Genomic DNA, 20,728 nt, shown 5'->3' with positions numbered 1-20,728 from the left:
AAAATAATTTATTTTGTTTTCTATAAATTCAATGAATCGGATTTAACAAATAAAGTTTTTTCAAGTGTAATCTGTTTGTTCATTGAAAACAACGATTTTTATTAATGGTTTTATGATAAAGTGCTTCTTAATTGACTATAATTGTCATTTTAATTTGAACTCAAAATGAATCGGATCTAGCTCATTTTGATGCTTTTTGCCTGAAGTTCAAAATGAGTCGGTCCACCAACTCATTTTGAACTCAGTTTTTTTCTGTATTAATTCAAAATGAAACTATGAAAAAAAGATCTTTAAGGACATGTGATTGTTATGATTTCACATGTAAATATACTTTGAAAATTTTTTTCAAAAAATACTTAATATAGATTATATTTAATATGATATTAGAAATTTCCAAAAATATACAATATTTTAAGAATCAATTTTTTGACAAAATATTAATATACTGTTTGTGAGAAAACCTGCGGAGAATATTTATAAGTGAAATCACAACAATCACATGACCTTAATCTCAACTTAATAAATAATATGGCGGAACCAATATGGCGGATATATTTTTCTAAATTCGTCGGATTTAAATTTAGAATTTTATTAGATATAATTATTTTTTTAGACAAATTTTTCATTTATCCGAAATTGCAAATGGCCGAACAAACAATCGACAGAAAGATTTCGGCACAATTTTTAAAATCCACCAATCATGATTTTCTTGATAACTTTTGATTGGTGAATTTTAAACATTGGGTAGAAATTTTTCTATGGATTGTATATTCGGCTGTTTGTAATTTCGGAAAAATAAAAATTCCGCGTTTTAAGAATTCTGTACAATAAAAATTCGATAACATAAGAATTTTTTTAAGTAAAAATTTGTTTAAAAAGAAATTCTGTCAAATGTTAATTCAAAAAAATAAAAAATTCGTCTAAAATATAATTATATATCGAATAAAATTCTTTATAATGAAAATTTTAACTAATAATTTTTATGGAATAATCATGCGCCCCAAGAAAAGTGTGTGTGTGTGTGTGTGTGTGTCGAATTCCTGGAGCAATCAAACTTTTTTTTGCAAAAGATATATCGCATGTCTCGCGTACTAAGATCGGGTCGTCGGGTCGGATATCGGTATCTGAAATCGACAGACGTTTCTCGTCTTGCTCATCAAGAAGCGACAGGATACTTTGCTGCTGCTGCGTCATGGAAGCACAGACAACAGTTGTTTATTTAAAATATACTTGATTTTTAACCTTTTCTTCATTTATTTCCCCCACTCTTTTTTTTATATTTTATTTATTTTATATTTATTTAAATTTTTATTCGAATTTTATTTTCCCTTTTCAATTTTCAATTTCGTCTATTTTTTTCTCACAAATTTTATAAACGATTTTTAAAAAAAAATTGTTCACACAATAAATTACGATTTATACATTTTTATATATATATATATATATATATATATATATATATATATATATATATATATATATATATATATTTATAATTATTTTTCACGCCTCCAAATATATAGGTGTTAACCGTAAATATAATATGTATTGCATAACGGTTTGAAGGAAGAAGGAGGGCTCAAAAAGGTGACTTTATTTTCAGGTAGAAAATCAGATTTATGAAAGTTATGTAACACTTGGAAATATATGGGGCGGAGGAGAACTTGTCGAAAAGTGAGAGAAGAAACAGAAAAGGACCTGACGATACATATATTATGATATCGCTCTAATCAAATAAAAAATAAAAATACATTTAAATTAGAATATAAATTTAAAATAGAAGTATACATTTAAATATATATATGACAAATATTTATACAGTACTTATGAAAATTTATATATAAAAATGAATGACAAATTAAAAAAATAATTCAAAAAATTTTAAGATATAGATATAAAATTATATATATTATATAATTATTATTATATTATTATTTTACATTATATTAAAATAGGTTTTAATAAATATTTATTCTCGCATTTTTAATTTTTATAATTAATATTTTTTACCAAAAAAGTTAAGATTATATTTATATCTCTAAACTATATTTTATTTTATTTTTTTTCGAAAAAACAATTTTATATATCTTCGTATTTGTTTCTACATTTTTATAAAAGTATTTTAGAAGGGACTATGTAGAAAATTTTTCAGGAATGTTACTTTACAAAGTGCCCTTAACTATAAAACTTGAACAATCTATATATCTTAACCTGGAAGTGTTTAACGAGCCTGACTTCATTTTTAAGTGCGTCCTAATAGAGAAAGAATTTCGGCAATTTAGGAGTTCTAATATAGTAATAAAATTTATATTTTTAGATTTATTTTCAAAATTCAGGTAAATTGTACCTGCAGACGGTAACCAAATTTTGATTTTCGCAACAAACAAATCGATCACGACCTATTCATTATAAATTATTGTTCCCCAATGTCTAATATATGTATTTACAGATAAATTGTAATTTTTACAATATACCATAAATACAATCTTTATAAACGATCATAAAAAATGAAAAAAAAGAACGTAATAATAATAAATGAAAAAAAAATCTCAACGGAGAGTAAAAAAGTATGCGACATAATGGAAATAGAGGACAATCTTTTTTTTTTTATATAGCTTTATTAGTTTGCCTTGATGAGGTTAAGCTTTTTATAGAGTGAGTGAAATTAATTTTTTTCCATGTTTTTATATTGAAACAAAAATAAATTCAATTGACGAAAGATAAAAGAAAATCTACTTTTTTAAATTTTAATTAAATGACATTTTGTCATTGATTTTATTAGTTATATTAATTAACTATATAATTATATTAATTAATATAAATTAACATATATTAATAAATATAATAAAGAAAAATTGTTTAATAATAAAGACAATAAAAAAATTAAATTTACTTCTATTTTTTCATTAACATATGAGTCATTTCGATTGAACAAATTTTTCTTCGAAATTTTTATGAAAAATAAGAAAATATACTTTTTTTTTCTTTATTTTCTTATTTGATAAAAATTATGAAAGTTATGTTTTATTTAAATTTAACTAATTCGTCAGAAGCCGAATAATTTTGTTTGTTTTTCTCTATCATTCAAACAGATAAAAAATAAAATTTGTATATATGAAATTTGTTACGATTTTTCTTTAATATTTTAAATATATAGTAAAAAAAATAACGTAACTACAATGGAAACATCGAAAAAAAATTATATGTTATAGTAAAATAGAAAAAAATGCATTTCAGAAGTACTCGGTTTCTGACGACGTCAAAATTTAAAAAAATCATAACTCGCATAATTTTTATTAAATAAAATATAATCAAAAAAATACGTGAAATACCCCATATATACTACATTTTTAAAATAAATTTAGTATTTTCAACTTTTTTTCATATACAATAAAAACATTTTTCTTTTTCTCGACTATAGAAAATTTGAGTGGCCTTGAGAATAAAAGTCACTTAAAAACATATAATAAACAGGAGTAAATTTTTTTTTTTTTTTTTTTTGCACTCGTACTAATTTCTTTTTTACGATTAGTAAAAAAAATTTTCTCTGGTTAATATATACTTAGAGCAAAATTGTATTGCGCGTGTTGATTGAGCCAGGTTCGTTGTCGTAAACGGGAAAAAATTTCAGTTAGGATCCCTTGAAACTTGTTAGTGTTGAAGCATAAAAATTTCTTTCAATCTTTTAGGGTCTAACGGTGCTTGACTTTTTTTTTTTTTTTGCAACGGTATACCTCCATATAATTTTTTTATTTTCTTCCTCTCATCAGTTATCTTTGATTTTTCTTTGACATTTTCCCCCCCGGGAAACTTGTCATGCACCTTTTAAAAATGAAAATCGTACGGTTCTTGAATTTTTATGGGGGCACGACCATATATATATATTTATCCTTGTTGTCCTCCCCCCAGTAGCGAAATATATGGGTCAAGTCGTAAAAATGTTTTTAAAAAAATCAGAAGGGGTGTCACCCCCCGCATGTTTTTTGCTACCTGTTATCGTTATTTCTTCCTACGTCAAGGTTTATTCCAAAAAAAAAAAAAAAAAAAATTGCATGGAAATTAGTATAAGCGTGGAGAAAGCATTTTTTTTCTGCTATATTTCTGTTTCTATATTTTTTTAAAACTATTTCTCCAATTTGGTTTAAGTCGGTGAAATTCACAACGTTTATGATCAACGATTGAAAAATAATTTACAGCGATTATGATGTTTGTAAAAAGTTTAATAAATTTAAACGTGAAGCATAAAAAATTGAACATATATTGTCTCAACATTTGTTTTAGGTTATGCGTTAAATATAAAATAGTCGCCTTCACTTTTTTATGGAAATAATGTATAGATTATGAGTAAAAAAAAGAAAAACTTAGATTTTTTTCAATAAACAAATTATTAATAAAACATTTTTTATTCATTCAAATATATTTTGCACGCTTTATGAAAATGGAATCAAAAGGCATTCAAGTTTGCTGCTGTCTATTTCTTTACATATAGACTTACGAAATAACAAAAAAATCAGGTATTAAATGCGGAATTAATTTTATTAATTCTTTTTAATTCCAACCTTCTTGCCGGGATCTTTTTCAAAAAATTCTTTATCAAGAAACGTTGTAAAAAGTTTTTTAGATCCTTTTTTTCTAAAAAAAAATACCTGACATAAAAAGGTCGAATGTATATATATCGAAAACTCTCGAAAAAATCGAACTTTTAATTAAAAGCATGGGGAATGTAAAATCTTAATAGAAGGGTGAAACATATCTCTAGATTAGAAATATACAGGTGGAGCTGAAGTTGATTTCGTTAAAAATAAGCGCTAATATTTAAATGTTATATTACACATATATAAATCTTATTTATCAAAAACACAAACTTTGATAATGTTTTAATTGCATATATACAAAAAATTAATCATTACAACACTATTTTACACAAAGAGGAAATAAATTTCGAATCTCCTTTAAGTTTTTTATTATCCTTTTAGATTAGAGAACAGCTGTTACGTTGTGGAAATGAACATAACCTATTCAGTTAAAGCTGCACCTAATTGGTCGCAATAATTAGCACGCGATAATTTAAAAATATAACACTTACATAATATAATATATTATTTTCCTTTGTTATTAAGAAATAATTTATAAAAAAAAATGAACATAATTACAATATAGTGAAAAATATTGTTTTCAAAGAAATTTTTTGAAAATGATTAGCGCAAGAGAGATTATAGCGTAAATCACTCTCTCTTATTTTACATTCATAAATTTTTTCTTTACATTTTGAATCGATATGAAATAAAAAAAAAGAAGAAATTAAATAATTTTTTTTAAATGAAATAAATAAAATGAAAATTGAAAAAGAAACAGAAGCAACGAAGACGGCCGTCAGAGGCGCTAGTAAAAAATAGCAATAAATTGCATAGAAAAATATTTTTTAGTTTTGAGGTTATGTATTAACATGAAGTTTGGAACAAATCGATTTGTCGATGCGATTTTAATGCGATATAGAGATTATGGTTGCATCGACACTTGAGAGATGGCGTTAGCATTGATTTAAAATTAATCTCATTGTTCAAGAAATCAATTCATTGAACTTACACTCCCGCGTGAAAAACGAACTATGGGAAAAAGCTATCAAAAGCTGGCAAAAGATGGGAGAAGATTTTCGCCATTGTTTTTAAGTTTTATCCCATACTTCAAAGAATTGCAAAAAGCTCACAAACCATTGCTTATGAGCCTTTCCCATACTTTTTTTTAATATCATATAACATTGCTAAAATCTTGCCAAAGTGTTGCAAAAATATGGGAATAAAATAAAGTCAATTTTTTCTAACTTACTTCTTATTTTTCTCATTTTTTTTCTGAAAATCATTGCAAAACAATGGGAAAAAGATTAAGAAAGAAAAAATTTATTTTTCTCATTTTTTCAACTTTAAAAATTAGATTTTTAAAGTATTGCTAAAACCTGGCAAAAATATACGAACAAAATTAATCAATTTTTCTCGTTATTTTAGCTTTAAAAATCTGATTTTTGAAGTATTGCAAAAATATGGGAATAAGATTTTGAAAGAAAAAATCAATTTTCCTCTATTTTTCAACTTTGAAAATTTGATTTTTAAAGTATTGCAAAAATATGGGAAAAAGATTTTGAAAGAAAAAATCAATTTTCCTCTATTTTTCAACTTTAAAAATTTGATTTTTAAAGTATTGCAAAAATATGGGAAAAAGATTGGTAGTGAAAAAATCAATTTTCCTTATTTTTTAAACTTTAAAACTTTGTTTTTTAAAGTATTGCGAAATCATTGGAAAAAGATTGGAAAGAAAAAATCAATCTTTCTCGATGTTTCAGCTTTAAAATTTTGATTTTTAAAGTATTGCAAAAATATGGGAAAAAGATTTTGAAAGAAAAATCAATTTTCCTCTAATTTTCAACTTTAAAAATTTGATTTTTAAAGTATTGCAAAAATATGGGAAAAAGATTGGAAAGAAAAAATCAATTTTCCTCTAATTTACAATTTTAAAAATTTGATTTTTAAAGTATTTTCCTCTATTTTTCAATTTTAAAAATTTAAGTTTTAAAGTATTGCAAAAATATGGGAAAAAGATTTTGAAAGAAAAAATCAATTTTCCTCTATTTTTCAACTTTAAAAATTGGATTTTTAAAGTATTGCAAAAATATGGGAAAAAGATTTTGAAAGAAAAAATCAATTTTCCTCTATTTTTCAACTTTAAAAATTGGATTTTTAAAGTATTGCAAAAATATGGGAAAAAGATTTTGAAAGGAAAAATCAATTTTCCTCTATTTTTCAACTTTAAAAATTAAATTTTTAAAGTATTGCAAAAATATGGGAAAAAGATTTTGAAAGGAAAAATCAATTTTCCTCTAATTTTCAATTTTAAAAATTTGATTTTTAAAGTATTTTCCTCTATTTTTCAATTTTAAAAATTTGAGTTTTAAAGTATTGCAAAAATATGGGAAAATTGATTTTTCCTTTCAAAATCTTTTTCCCATATTTTTGCAATACTTTAAAAATTTAATTTTTAAAGTTGAAAAATAGAGGAAAATTGATTTTTCCTTTCAAAATCTTTTTCCCATATTTTTGCAATACTTTAAAAATCCAATTTTTAAAGTTGAAAAATAGAGGAAAATTGATTTTTTCTTTCAAAATCTTTTTCCCATATTTTTGCAATACTTTAAAAATCCAATTTTTAAAGTTGAAAAATAGAGGAAAATTGATTTTTTCTTTCAAAATCTTTTTCCCATATTTTTGCAATACTTTAAAAATCAAATTTTTAAAATTGAAAATTAGAGGAAATTTATTTTTTCTTTCAAAATCTTTTTCCCATATTTTTGCAATACTTTAAAAATCAAATTTTTAAAGTTGAAAAATAGAGGAAAATTGATTTTTCTTTCAAAATCTTTTTCCCATATTTTTGCAATACTTTAAAAATCAAAATTTTAAAGCTGAAAAATCGAGAAAGATTGATTTTTTCTTTCCAATCTTTTTCCAATGATTTCGCAATACTTTAAAAAACAAAGTTTTAAAGTTTAAAAAATAAGAAAAATTGATTTTTTCACTACCAATCTTTTTCCCATATTTTTGCAATACTTTAAAAATCAAATTTTTAAAGTTGAAAAATAGAGGAAAATTGATTTTTCCTTTCAAAATCTTTTTCCCATATTTTTGCAATACTTTAAAAATCAAATTTTTAAAGTTGAAAAATAGAGGAAAATTGATTTTTTCTTTCAAAATCTTTTTCCCATATTTTTGCAATACTTTAAAAATCAAATTTTCAAAGTTGAAAAATAGAGGAAAATTGATTTTTTCTTTCAAAATCTTATTCCCATATTTTTGCAATACTTCAAAAATCAGATTTTTAAAGCTAAAATAACGAGAAAAATTGATTAATTTTGTTCGTATATTTTTGCCAGGTTTTAGCAATACTTTAAAAATCTAATTTTTAAAGATGAAAAAATGAGAAAAATAAATTTTTTCTTTCTTAATCTTTTTCCCATTGTTTTGCAATGATTTTCAGAAAAAAAATGAGAAAAATAAGAAGTAAGTTAGAAAAAATTGACTTTATTTTATTCCCATATTTTTGCAATACTTTGGCAAGATTTTAGCAATGTTATATGATATTAAAAAAAAGTATGGGAAAGGCTCATAAGCAATGGTTTGTGAGCTTTTTGCAATTCTTTGAAGTATGGGATAAAACTTAAAAACAATGGCGAAAATCTTCTCCCATCTTTTGCCAGCTTTTGATAGCTTTTTCCCATAGTTCGTTTTTCACGCGGGCTACTACTAATAATCTATGGATTTTTTTTTTTAAAATATGAATAATAGATTATATTTATTTAATAGATTCAAAAAAGAAAAAAAAATCATAGACGTAACCAGATGATGAGAAATGGGTTGTCATATACATATTTACAAGAATGATTCATAGTTCCAAGTTTCTAGATCTGTCAGAGTCATTCTAAGTTATATTATATTAGGACGAGGGGTGGGCTTGAATATCGCGACTATAGATGGGTATTCGTAACCCTGGAATATCAAGATGGATCAGGAGCAAAGAATCTTGGGGCGTATCGTTGCCTGTGACTTGGTTTCATCTTCACAAACACGCTTACATCAACGAAAAGCTAACGACGTGCATTGAGAAACTCGCCCGTTTGTACACGTGACATGCAAAATTTACCCTCTCTGTGGCCAAGACGAAGACTACATATATATAGCAAAGTAAAAGATATCCTCCCGTTGGGAATGACTGGTTGCGATTCAGGCCGAAAAAAATAATGAAAGCCATAAAAGAAGAGGAACCCCCAAAAAGCCATGACCCGCGTCGACTGGGCTAATTCGACCAACAAAACGAACGTTTACGTTCGTTTTACATAAGTGCCAAGTCATTCAAGCTTTTTTTTTTTTTCATCTTATCCAAAACGAGGCTCCTATACTTTCAAGAATAATAGAAGAGATATGGTACAGATGCCCGAATTTGATTCAATATATGTCTTGTATTTTCAAAAAACTTCTTTGTATCGGACTTTTTTTTTCTTTATCATGAATGTGCAACTAATGCGGAGGGTGTACTTCAGATTTTTTTTATTCCGCGGAATCACAAATTTTATTATGAGAAAATGTCTGTTTTGTCAAATAAAAAATATGAATATGAACTTATGTGGAAATTTCTTTCGCATTGAGTATAATTATTTATTATTTGTTTGAATATTCATTACACAGATTAGAATTATTTCTAATATTCTTTCTGTAAAATAAAAAGTTAAAATAAATCGAATAAATTGTGGCTAAGTTATAATTTATTTGATTTATTTTTACTTTTTATTTTACAGAGAGAATATTATAAAAATAATTCTTTTCTATCAAAAACTTTTCATTTGTTCGAATTTACATTTTATACAGAATTCTTAAAACGACGAATTTAAATTTCATACAACTTTTATTTGTCCGTATATAAATATCTGACAAAAAATTAAATTACAATATTAACAAAAAAATAAATTCAATAGTGAAATAGTTATTTTCGTATCAAGGGCGCAAAATAGGTGATTGTGGCGAAGGCGAGATTAGAGAAACCAAGGGGACCCGAAGCGCCCGAGGCGAAGCCGAGGGTGCGTAGGGTCGCCGAGGTTTCTTCATAATCTCGCCTGAGACACTATCACCTTTTGCGCCCGTGCTGCGAACAACATTTTTTGTCCTGTCTGCATGGAAAGTGTATTATTGAGTGCATGCAAGTCCGCTTGTTTCAATGTTCCATCAGGGTTGGGAAGATAATATACTTAAGGTAAATTACATGTAGTTGTTTACGTATATTATGTATGTTTATTATGTCACAAAAAATAAAAACAATACATTTTTTAATGGTGCGGGCGCGAATGTATTTTGCGCCCGCTTCTATGACGTCAGCGGGCGCGAATGTACTTTGCGCCCGCATCTATGACGTCAGCGGGCGCGAATGTACTTTGCGCCCGCTCACCCCATCTCTGGGCGGGAATCACTTACTTTGCGACCGCCTCAAGTGCACGAAATAACACACTTTCCGTGCAGGTAGGACAAAAATGTTTTTTTTATTGCTTTCTTAACGTTTTCTTATTATTAAGTATTTTATATAAGCGCGCTTTTTTTGACGTATAAGAGAGTTGTCGTAGCGCAAGCGCAGTTGTTTTTAGGTATAGGGTCATTGGCAACTTTGCTCTTGCTTCTCAACCCTGTTTGTTTACAAATGTCATCTGTTTACACTGTAAGAAATTTTTATTGAAATTTGCATGCAATATGTAAATGTATAACTTTAATAGGAACGGCCTATGAATATTACTAAATTTCAGGAAATTAAATTAGCTTTTTTTAGGTTAACCTTAAAAAAATGTGTATACTTACTATGTGATTGTTGAAACTTCAATACTTTTGTGTAATTTTATTACACGAAATGTGTAAAAGTCAACTATATATGACATGAAAATTTCAACGTAATTTTCCGGTCTTTTTTTCTGGACTTCTAAATACCTGAGCAGAATAGAAACGTAACCGGAATGATAATCGTAAACGCAACCGGAAGAATAAGTTAAAGAAGGACAAGCAATCTATCTATCCTTTTCTAACTCATTCTTCTGGTTGCGATTACGATTCCGGTTACATTTCTATTCTGCTTAAGCCTTAATAAGTGCATGTGATGTATAGTGATATTTTTTTCAATCCAAAGGTATGTTAATTTCAACAATATTTTATTTCTACAAAATAATATAAAAATAATACAGAAATAATTTTATTTCATCAATAATATCAGAACTTGCTTGAATGCGTGCAAGAAAAAACGTGAATGAAATATATTTTAAGGTTATGTATCATAAATCTAAAAATTCCTAAATATATATATATATATATAATTGAAATCATTTGGACTTTTTTTTAATATTGTCGTTTTGTAAATTTTGTAAAATTAAATTGTTAAGTGAAATTATAACAATTTCGTAATAAATATTCCATTTTACAGAAGCAGATTAACATATTGGAAGAGTGCAATAATTGAATATTATATTGAGAGATACTACACATGTATTATTTTGTATTGCATTCTCTTTTAATTAATTTAAATAATTTTCGCTTCTCTCTTTCTTAAAATTCATGATAATATTAATTTTAAAAACTTCAAAATTCAGTGCATTAAAGAAATTGATTAATAAACTCGTTAATATAGTTCAGTCAAATTAGTCGAAAAACAAGGCATATCATGTTTTAACTCAGGATCTTAATTTTTTTTTTTGCTTAAACCCTTCATTTGGGTGTAAAAATAAAGTACCTAAATTTGGTACTTCGAACTTATACCGGAATATAAAAATTAAAAAAAAAGAAAGTATCAACTTTGAGAGACTGTATCTTGGAAACTATTAAAGCTATCACGTTGTTCTTTTTTGCAAATTGTCAGGAATTTAGTCAGCTTTAACTTTGCTGTTGGTCATTTTTTTAAAAAATCATTAGTTTCAATTTCAAAGCTACATTGAAAAAACTGAAAAATACCGGATTTTGACTAAAATCACAAAAAAAAATGGGTTTTTGGCGAAAGCTATATCTCGGTCAATTTTTGAGCTACAGGGTTCATTTTTTTATCAAATTAGTGAGAATTTTATATACACTTTCTATTTTATAATAGCTATTTTTATGCTAAAATGTGATGGAAGGCGTCAATTTGCAAAAAACTGATTTCATAAAAATATTTTAGGTTCTGGTATAGGAGTTCGAAGTACTAAATTTAGGTACTTTATTTTTACACCAAAAAGAACCCAAGCAGCACGGTATATCCCCTGAATATATCCCTTGAATACCACCGTCGAATATTCCCATGATCTTCCAGGAAAATCAAAATGTCCGCATCATGGGAATATTCCACAGTGACATTCAGGGTATATTCCAGTGACATTGACGGTAATATTAAAGGAATATTCCAGTGATATTGAGGGAATATTCCACGGTTATATTGAATTTTTTTTTTTAAGTGTTGAAATAATAGAAATATGTTATAAATTGTTATTTGAATAAGCAGGAAGATTAAAAACACATTTAAAAAAAAAATTCAAAGTAACCGTGGAATATTCCCTCAATATCACTGGAATATTTCCACAATATCACCTGAATATCCCCTTAATGTTACTGGAATATTCTTTGAATGTCACCGAGAAATATTCCCTCAATGTCACTGGAATATACCCTGAATGTCACTATATGGAATATTCCCCCCACGTGGAAGCGTTACCGGTAAAATCCGCGGAGTGACTCCGCGGAAGTTCCGCGGATTTTCCGCAAATTTTTTTTATCGGTAGTTTTGTGCGGAACAAATAAAAATTAAGTACTAGGAAGTCATAAATGGTCCACCGGGTATCCAGATGAATGCAGGTCAACATCTTTAAGGAGATGGTTTTATTAATTAACGAAAATATTACATCAGGAAATCACCATTGTCTGGATCAATTCAGGCCAACATCTTCAGGAAAGTTTACCTCAAATAGTGAAAATAATACACTAGGAAGTCAATAAATTCCAGGTAGATCTTGATAAACTTTTTCTTGGAGGATTCTAGAAACGAAAATTAAAATTCCCAAGAGTTTCTCGAAAATATTTTAACGTCAGACGACTTGAACTTGAACTTGGAAGTTTTACCGACAAAATAGGTAAGTTTATTAGTATGCCCTGTATACAATAGGTGATTTTCTAGTACTTTTTTCAACATTTGAAATTAATTTCTTCGAAAACGATGACTTTGAATCGATCTGGAAAGTAGGCTATTTTCTGGTGTATTTTATTACTATTTAAAGCTAATTTTCCCGAAGAACTTGACCTGGACCTACCCGGAACTTTCTTAACTTCCTGGTGTATTATTTCCACTATTTGAGGTAAGCTTTCCCGAAGATGTTGACCTGAATTGATCCAGACAATGGTGAATTCCTGGTGTAATATTTTCGTTAATTAACACAATCTCCCTAAAGATGTTGACCTGCATTCACCTGGATACCCGGTGGACCATTTATGATTTGCCAGTGCTTAATTTTTACGTATTCCGCACAAAATTACCGGTAAAAAAAATTTGCGGAAAATCCGCGGAATCTCCGCGTAGTCACTCCGCGGACTTTCCGCGGATTTTACCGGTAACGCTTCCACGTGGGCCATGATGCGGACATTTTGATTTTCCTAGAAGATCATGAGAATATTCCACTGTGGTATTCAACGGATATTCAGGGAATAAACCGTGCTGCTTGGGAAGGGTTTAATATTAAAAAAAAAATTGAGGTCCTTATAGTTAAAGCATGGCTGCCATGCTTTTATTATAATAAAAGCATGGCAGCCATGAGAGTTATACAGTGATACCAATATTCAGGTATCAGAAAATGATCCTAATGTTTGGATCAAATTTGATACCTTTATATCGAATAAAAGCGTTGTAATCTTTAATGAAATTGACATGAATTCTATATGCTATTTGTAATTCCGCTTCTGGACAATTCAGGAATTTTACCACAGAAAATTAAAAGGCATTAAAATAAGCTGCAACGCTTATTATTTTAATTCAATTTTGCTTATTTTAATACCAAAATGGATTAAAATAAGCAAAATTGTATTAAAATAATAAGCGTTGCAGCTTATTTTAATGCCTTTTAATTTTCTATGACCCCATATGCGTAATAAATAAAGAAAATTCGATTTTCTCGAGAATATTGAGCGAGTTATATATTTACATGAGAGAAATAGAAGAGAAGATGAGGTATAAATAAAGAGAGTAAAGGGGTAGTAAGTTTCTTCGAGATATGCATTTCGTGAATTAAAGGATGTTACCCAGGCGCAGTCTCACGGTGAGCTGGCGCGGTAGGAGTCTAATAAGATGTAACTAAATTATGATTGGATTCATCATTGTTGCCAACGGCGTTGAAATTGTCGACCTTCCGGTCAGCGAGTCAGCTTCAACTTTCCACATCGATGGGTCAATATTTTTTCAATCTCTGGTCATTCTATATGAAGCGTGATATACCATGATCCCAAATGAGCGATTGCCAACGGTAAACTAAGACGGAAGAAAAGCCCTGGCACTTTGCCTCTCTGTACATACTTATTTTGTTTCTATACTATATATACATATAATTCTTGTACAATATACATATATATATATATATAGTCAACACACTCTATATATATATATACATGAGTATCTCGGAAGCAGGGTTGCTTTGATTTAATGACGCTGAATCATTCGATCCTACAAACAGTGGATTTATAATCTTTCAAATGAACTGCATTAATCAAAATTACTCTTCAGATTGTTTATATACACTCATTATTTTTATTCTTATTGCTTCTCCATATTTTTATTTCAATATAATTTTAATTTACACTAGTTTAAACAATATTTTTCTTATTTCAAATATATATATATTATATATTTTTATATTTGGATTGACTTGGTTTTTGATCAATTTTAATATTGAGAGAGAAAAATATTGATGGTTTTCTTTTTTGTTGTTGACTTTTTGAGGGTATATATATATATATTTTGAGTTGAAGTGAAAAAAAAATGATGAAGGGAATTCAAACAGAACCACAAGGATGTGAGAGAAAGAGAGAGACCACCCTGATAGACACTTCTAGCGCGCGGCTTGTATTCGCATAGCATATCTCTCTTTTCTACCTGTCGCACTGCGAAACGACTCTGTTTTCTTGGAGCGTTGCTTTCATTTCATTTCTTTGCTTGACACTTATATGCGTTGAAGAATCTCGAAGAGATTAATTATCAAGACTTTATACACCTGGGACCCGGAAGTTTTTGTTCAAATCATAGGATCATTTTCTGTCGGCTGCCCCGTGGCTATTTGGGATGAGACTTTATATATATAAAGCAAACAAAAAATGTAAATAATTTGATAAAAAATTCACTGCAATTTAAGCATTTTATACTTAAATTTTAAATTAATGTGAAAAAAGATGGCAAATATAATTTTTAATTTATTTGTTATTAATATTTTTTCTAATTTTTTTTTTTCTAACAATTGGCGAAACTTTTCGCGTGAAATTTTCTCATTTTGTATACTATATATAGAAAGCATTCGATACTTTCGAAAATTTTCTCGATAAATATATTGCCTGTAACAAAATACGACTACTAAATCAATTGTTACCGAGTGGTGTAAACATATATACTCGTTTCTTGAATAGGAAACTTCATTTCGATTAACAACACTAGAAATACGAAAAGAGCGTAAAAACTAGGACAAAAAAGTACAATAGTCTCTTAAATATTTACAAAATATGCGTAAGCACGTTTGAATATAATCATCAGCTCTATAACGGACATAACAATGTGTCTTATAAATTTATCTCGAAAGTTTTGACTAAATTCCATATAATTGTGTTAATATAAATTAATAAATAATAATTATATTAATAAATATAAATTGTATTTTTGAAAAAATGGAAATTTTTAAAGACGAAAAAGAGAATTATATTACATTCAGTTTTGAGGTTATGTCTTTAGGTTTTAATATCAAACCCAGCGGCCTCTTAATTTATGCCTTACAATATTGAGGTTATGTTTTCCAGATTTAAAACTTTATTTTTAGAGTAGGGGAAAAGGAGAGGGTGTTTGTTTTTAAACTATTTTTAAACATATAACCTTGATTTTTGAGGTTATGTTCTTTCTAAATAGTTTTTAATATTTGGCTTTGAGTTTTGAGGTTACGTTCTTTTTTTATCTATATTTTTGACAATTTTACGACAACTCTATATGTACACTACAGAGAGAAGAAAATTTCTAATTAAATTATTGCTAAAATATAAAAAAGAATTGTTTTTGCAATTTTTCCATTTGGTCAATATGATTGTTCGTGCGTGACTATATATATACAAATGTGTGGCGCTTCGCATAACTAGGAAACGGCGAGGCATGTGACACGTCTTTAAGAACGCTTGAAGGCAAACGAATATATATATATATATATATATGAAACGAATGATTGTACAGCCACGCAAAATGCAAGACATTCATGTAAACACGCACTGAAGTTGTTAGCGCGACCGATCTCCGAAACCCCCGACAGAAAGAACCAGAACTCTCTTGGTAATTATAAACGTTTCATGAGAAACCGTTAACAAACACTATTATATGCCGCGCCGCTTGCGCAAATAAGGCGCCTCGCCTTATTTCTGTTCCTCATATTATTTTCAAACATATTTTACTGAGTATGGAAAATTCAAATAGAAAAACTATAGAGAGCTTCACAGTATATTAATATATATATGCGTGGTAATCAGGATATCTTTAAGAGAAATTTGAAGAGTCAAGTGTATACCTTTAATACTTGACACAATTATGAGTGACCGCATTAGTAATATATGGATATTTTGAAGTTGATCAACGATTAAAACGAAAAAGAAAAAATTATTTTTCACGCAGAAAATAATAACCTTTTTGTTCTATGATAAGGAATCGCTGATAACGAATCTGATAACAGATTTTCAAAATTCAAAATAGCAGACTTTTTTAAAACAAATTTTATTTAAAACCCTTTTTCCATGAGTTTTCAAGATCGCTGATTATGAAGCTGACATAACTATACCCAAAAATCCAAAAATAATAACAAATTTCAAACAAATCTGATGGAATTAAAAAAAAATCGGACATATTGGATCCACTATTTTGAATTTTAAAAATCTGATAACAGCTTCGTAATTAGCAACCTCAAAAACTTCTGTTTAACGAGTTTCAAGCGAATTTAATTAATTTTTCAAAATTCTTCCGACATTTTGGATCGAGCATTTTGAATTTTGAAAAATTGACATTGGATTCGTGGCCCAGATAGCACGTAAGCTTGCAGCAACTTTGTGGCAAATTTGCCGCGCAATATTGCCAACCTTGCACAGCAAACTTGCCGCAAGCTTTAAATGTCCCACCTGATCCAACCTTGGATGGTAAACTTACTCGAAACTTACCGAAAGATTGCAGTGTAAGGTTACTGCAAGATTGCACAATGAGATTATCGCAAGGTTACTCAGTAAGCTTGCACGGTAAGCTTGTAGCAAGGTTGGTGCAAGGTTGCCAAATAACCCTTACTTTGAACTTAAAAAATTTTTTTTTAATGTTTCGTGTAATATATTTATATAGTAAAATATATATAATAAAATTATATAAATTTGACGAAACATGAAAAAAAAATTTTTAGGTTCAAAGTAAGGGTTATTTGGCAACCTTGCACCAACCTTGCTACAAGCTTACCGTGCAAGCTTACTGAGTAACCTTATGCGATAATATCATTGTGCAATCTTGCAGTAACCTTACGCTGCAATCTTTCGGTAAGCTTACCATGCAAGTTTAGGTCAGGTGGGACATTTGAAGCTTGCGGCAAGTTTGCCATGCAAAGTTGGCAATATTGCGCGGCAAGCTTGCCGCAAGGTTGTTTCAAGTTTACGTGCAATCTGGGAGTTCTTTTTATCTCATAAAAATATATCGTCTAGCAAAGAAATGAACTGCGGATTCGAATTCAGTGTAAAATTTTTTTTTTGGAAATACATTTCTGTTTCTTGTGACAAAACCCGCCTGTATTTGGGTTATAATTGAAATGACTATTTTCAAAAGATAGTTTTCATTAATGATAATTTCAATCAATATATAATAATTTAAAAAAACAATTTGTCATATAACCGCAGTGAAATATAAAAGGAAAATGAAAAAGATTTATTCTCCAAACATAAATTTATTTCAAACAATAATAATGTACAAAAATATATAAAACTATAATTTTAACATTCTGCGAATTGTATACATATATAAAAAAAACTACTCATTTTAAAAACAATAATTCTATTTTTTTTCAAGCAACAATGAATGAACCAATCAGTGACATGTATTACCTGGAAAACTGCCATCAATCTCAATGATTGGTTGATTACTTTTCTACGTTTTGACATATATATGTATGCAAATATTCTATTCTAAAAGTGTAGCTTCATTGACTGGGGGATAGTTTTTATTATATATACATACATAGAATTGCATCATTTTCACGGGAGATTCTAAAAAAAAAATTTTCTTTTTTAAGAGAATAGAAAAGATTTTGTAAGAGATTGTTGAGCTGTCAATAGTAGATTAATTTTATCCTTTTTCGCAGCATAAATAGGCGCATCGAACACTTAACGGATACATATTATAAATGAAAAGGAGGTATATATATACGCATATATACGCGAGTCGTTTTATTCTTATTTGTATTTCAAGGAATTTAATAGGACATAACTTTGGATTTATGACTTTTCCTGAGCTTTATATGTTTATACTGAAACCGAAGTAATAATTCTGTAGTTAACATTCTAACACACAAACAAAAATTGCGTAGGTGTTAAAATGTCAAACTTCTTATACAAAGAATAATATCCAGATGTCGTTTTTGATTTGCTGACTAAATGATTTACGATTGAGGAAGAGTGACCACGACACACTATATATATATATTGCATATGTGTGAAAAAAAAATTCGATATCTTCCCTTATATATTTTTCTCACGACAAATAGAACAGGAAATTAAATATATATTATAATGAAGATTTCAATTATTAATAAGTACAATTGAAATTAATCGAAATAAATAATTTTGTTAATGAAAGATTTTTATTTGGATGTATAAAATTTATATGCAACGTGGGCGGCTTTAAATTCGCGAAGAAGAAGCAGGAGAAGAAGAAGAAGCGATTTATTTTTTTTTATCCAGAAGCTGATTGAGATCGGTCGGATTATTTGCTGGTCGAATTGCTCCGAGTGGACTAATCAGATCAATCAGAAAGAACTTTCTTTGCGATGAGTTTGGATCATTATCTTCGAGTCAATACAGATCATATCTCGGATGCTGCGTCTCTTATTTATAGTATATATATATATATATACATCCTGGACCACTCAGGTCCTCGTGACCGCAAATCGAATTGCAAAACTGATCCCAAATGGATTCCCTTATTTTGCTTCACATTGATTATACCAAATGCGGATAATGTAAATTAAAGTAATGTCAACGTCAAAATTATTTTCAATTAATTTTATAATAATTATAATGATAATATTAATATAATAATAATAATAATAATAATAATAATATTAATAATAAAAAAAAAATAATAATAATAATAATAATAATTTTTTAATAATTTATTCACTTTATTCAAAAATTATTTTCTAATGAATTGTAATTACTAATTAAATTATAGAAAAATGTTACCATAGCAACCGCTACCATGACAACTGTAACCATTGAAACCTTTTCCATGACAACCGTTACCATGGTAGTAAACGTTACCTTAGCAGGCCACGAAACCCTGCAATGTAGACACTGTGCGCCTGCTTCTCATATTTTATTTTACTTATTGGGAAATGAATTTTCGTACAATAATTACATAAGGCTGCAAAATTTAGGGGGTCGATTATGTAATTCCACTTTCACTTTCTCTAATTTTCATTCCAACTTCCATTTCCACTTCCACTTTTTTAAATTTCATTCCCACCTTCCACTTTTTCTAATTTTCATTCCCACTTCCACTTCCAATTTTTCTTATTTTAATTTTTATTCCCATTTCAATTTTCATTTATTTTTTAAATTTTCATTCTCAATACCATTTCCACTTCCACTTTTTGTGATTTTTCTTCCCACTTCCACTTTTTCTTATTTTCATTTTTACTCTCATTTCCATTTCCACTTTTTCTAATTTTCATTCCAACTTTCATTTCTACTTCTACTTTTTTAAATTCTCATTTCCACTTCCATTTCCACTTCCACTTTCACTAATTTTCATTTCCACTTCTTATTTTCATTTTTACTTCCATTTCCATTCCTAGTTTTTCTAATTTTCACTTCCACTATACCTTTAGGAATATTAGAAAAACTGGAAATGGAAGTGGAGATGAAAATTAGAAAAAAATGGAAGTATAGAAACGAGAATTAGAAAATGTAGAAGTGCGGAAATGGAAATGAAAATTAGAAAAAGTTGAAGTGGGAATCGGAATGAAAGTGGGCCCACTTGGAAAGATTCCCCGGAAAGTGCCCCCTGGAGGTTCTATCAGAATTCCGCCGGAACTTCTAACGTAATTCCGTCGGAATTCCAACGGAGTTCTAAAGAATTTCCGATGGGATTCCGACGGAACTCCGATGGAATTAGGACTCTGAAAATTTAAAAAAAAATTAATCGGAATCCCATTGGAATCCCATTGGAAATTCTTTGGAACTCCGATGGAATTCCGACGGAATTACGTTGGAAGTTCCGGTGGAATTTTGATAGAACCTCCAGGTGGCACTTTCCGAGGAATCTTTCCAAGTGGGGGAATGAAAATTTAAAAAAATGGAAATGTAAATGAAAAAATTGGAAGTACGAATGAAAATGAAAAAGTGGAAGTGGAAATGAAAAAAAAGAGGAAATGGGAATGAAAATTGGAAGAACTGGAAGTGGGAATGGAAATGGAATTACATAATCGACCCCCACGATTTTGAGAAAAGTAAAAACCCCCAAAAACACCTTTTCTATGGGTTTTACAATATTTTTTTCTCCGTGTGAGGTCTTTAATTAAAGTTTTAATCCTTCACTGTAAGATCCACATACGCAAGTTAAAAAAAAAATCGAGGATTTTGAAAAAAGTGGGGTTAAAGAGCCCAAAAATCGTGTTTTTGGGGATTTTCAATTTTTTTTTTCTCTTTAACTTGACGTGATA

The sequence above is a fragment of the Leptopilina boulardi genome, unplaced genomic scaffold (genome assembly GCF_019393585.1).
Source record: "Leptopilina boulardi isolate dan_hultmark-lab unplaced genomic scaffold, ZJU_Lbou_2.1 LbouV2_237, whole genome shotgun sequence".
Lineage (NCBI taxonomy): Eukaryota > Metazoa > Arthropoda > Insecta > Hymenoptera > Figitidae > Leptopilina > Leptopilina boulardi.
Note: the sequence above shows the minus strand (reverse complement) of the source record.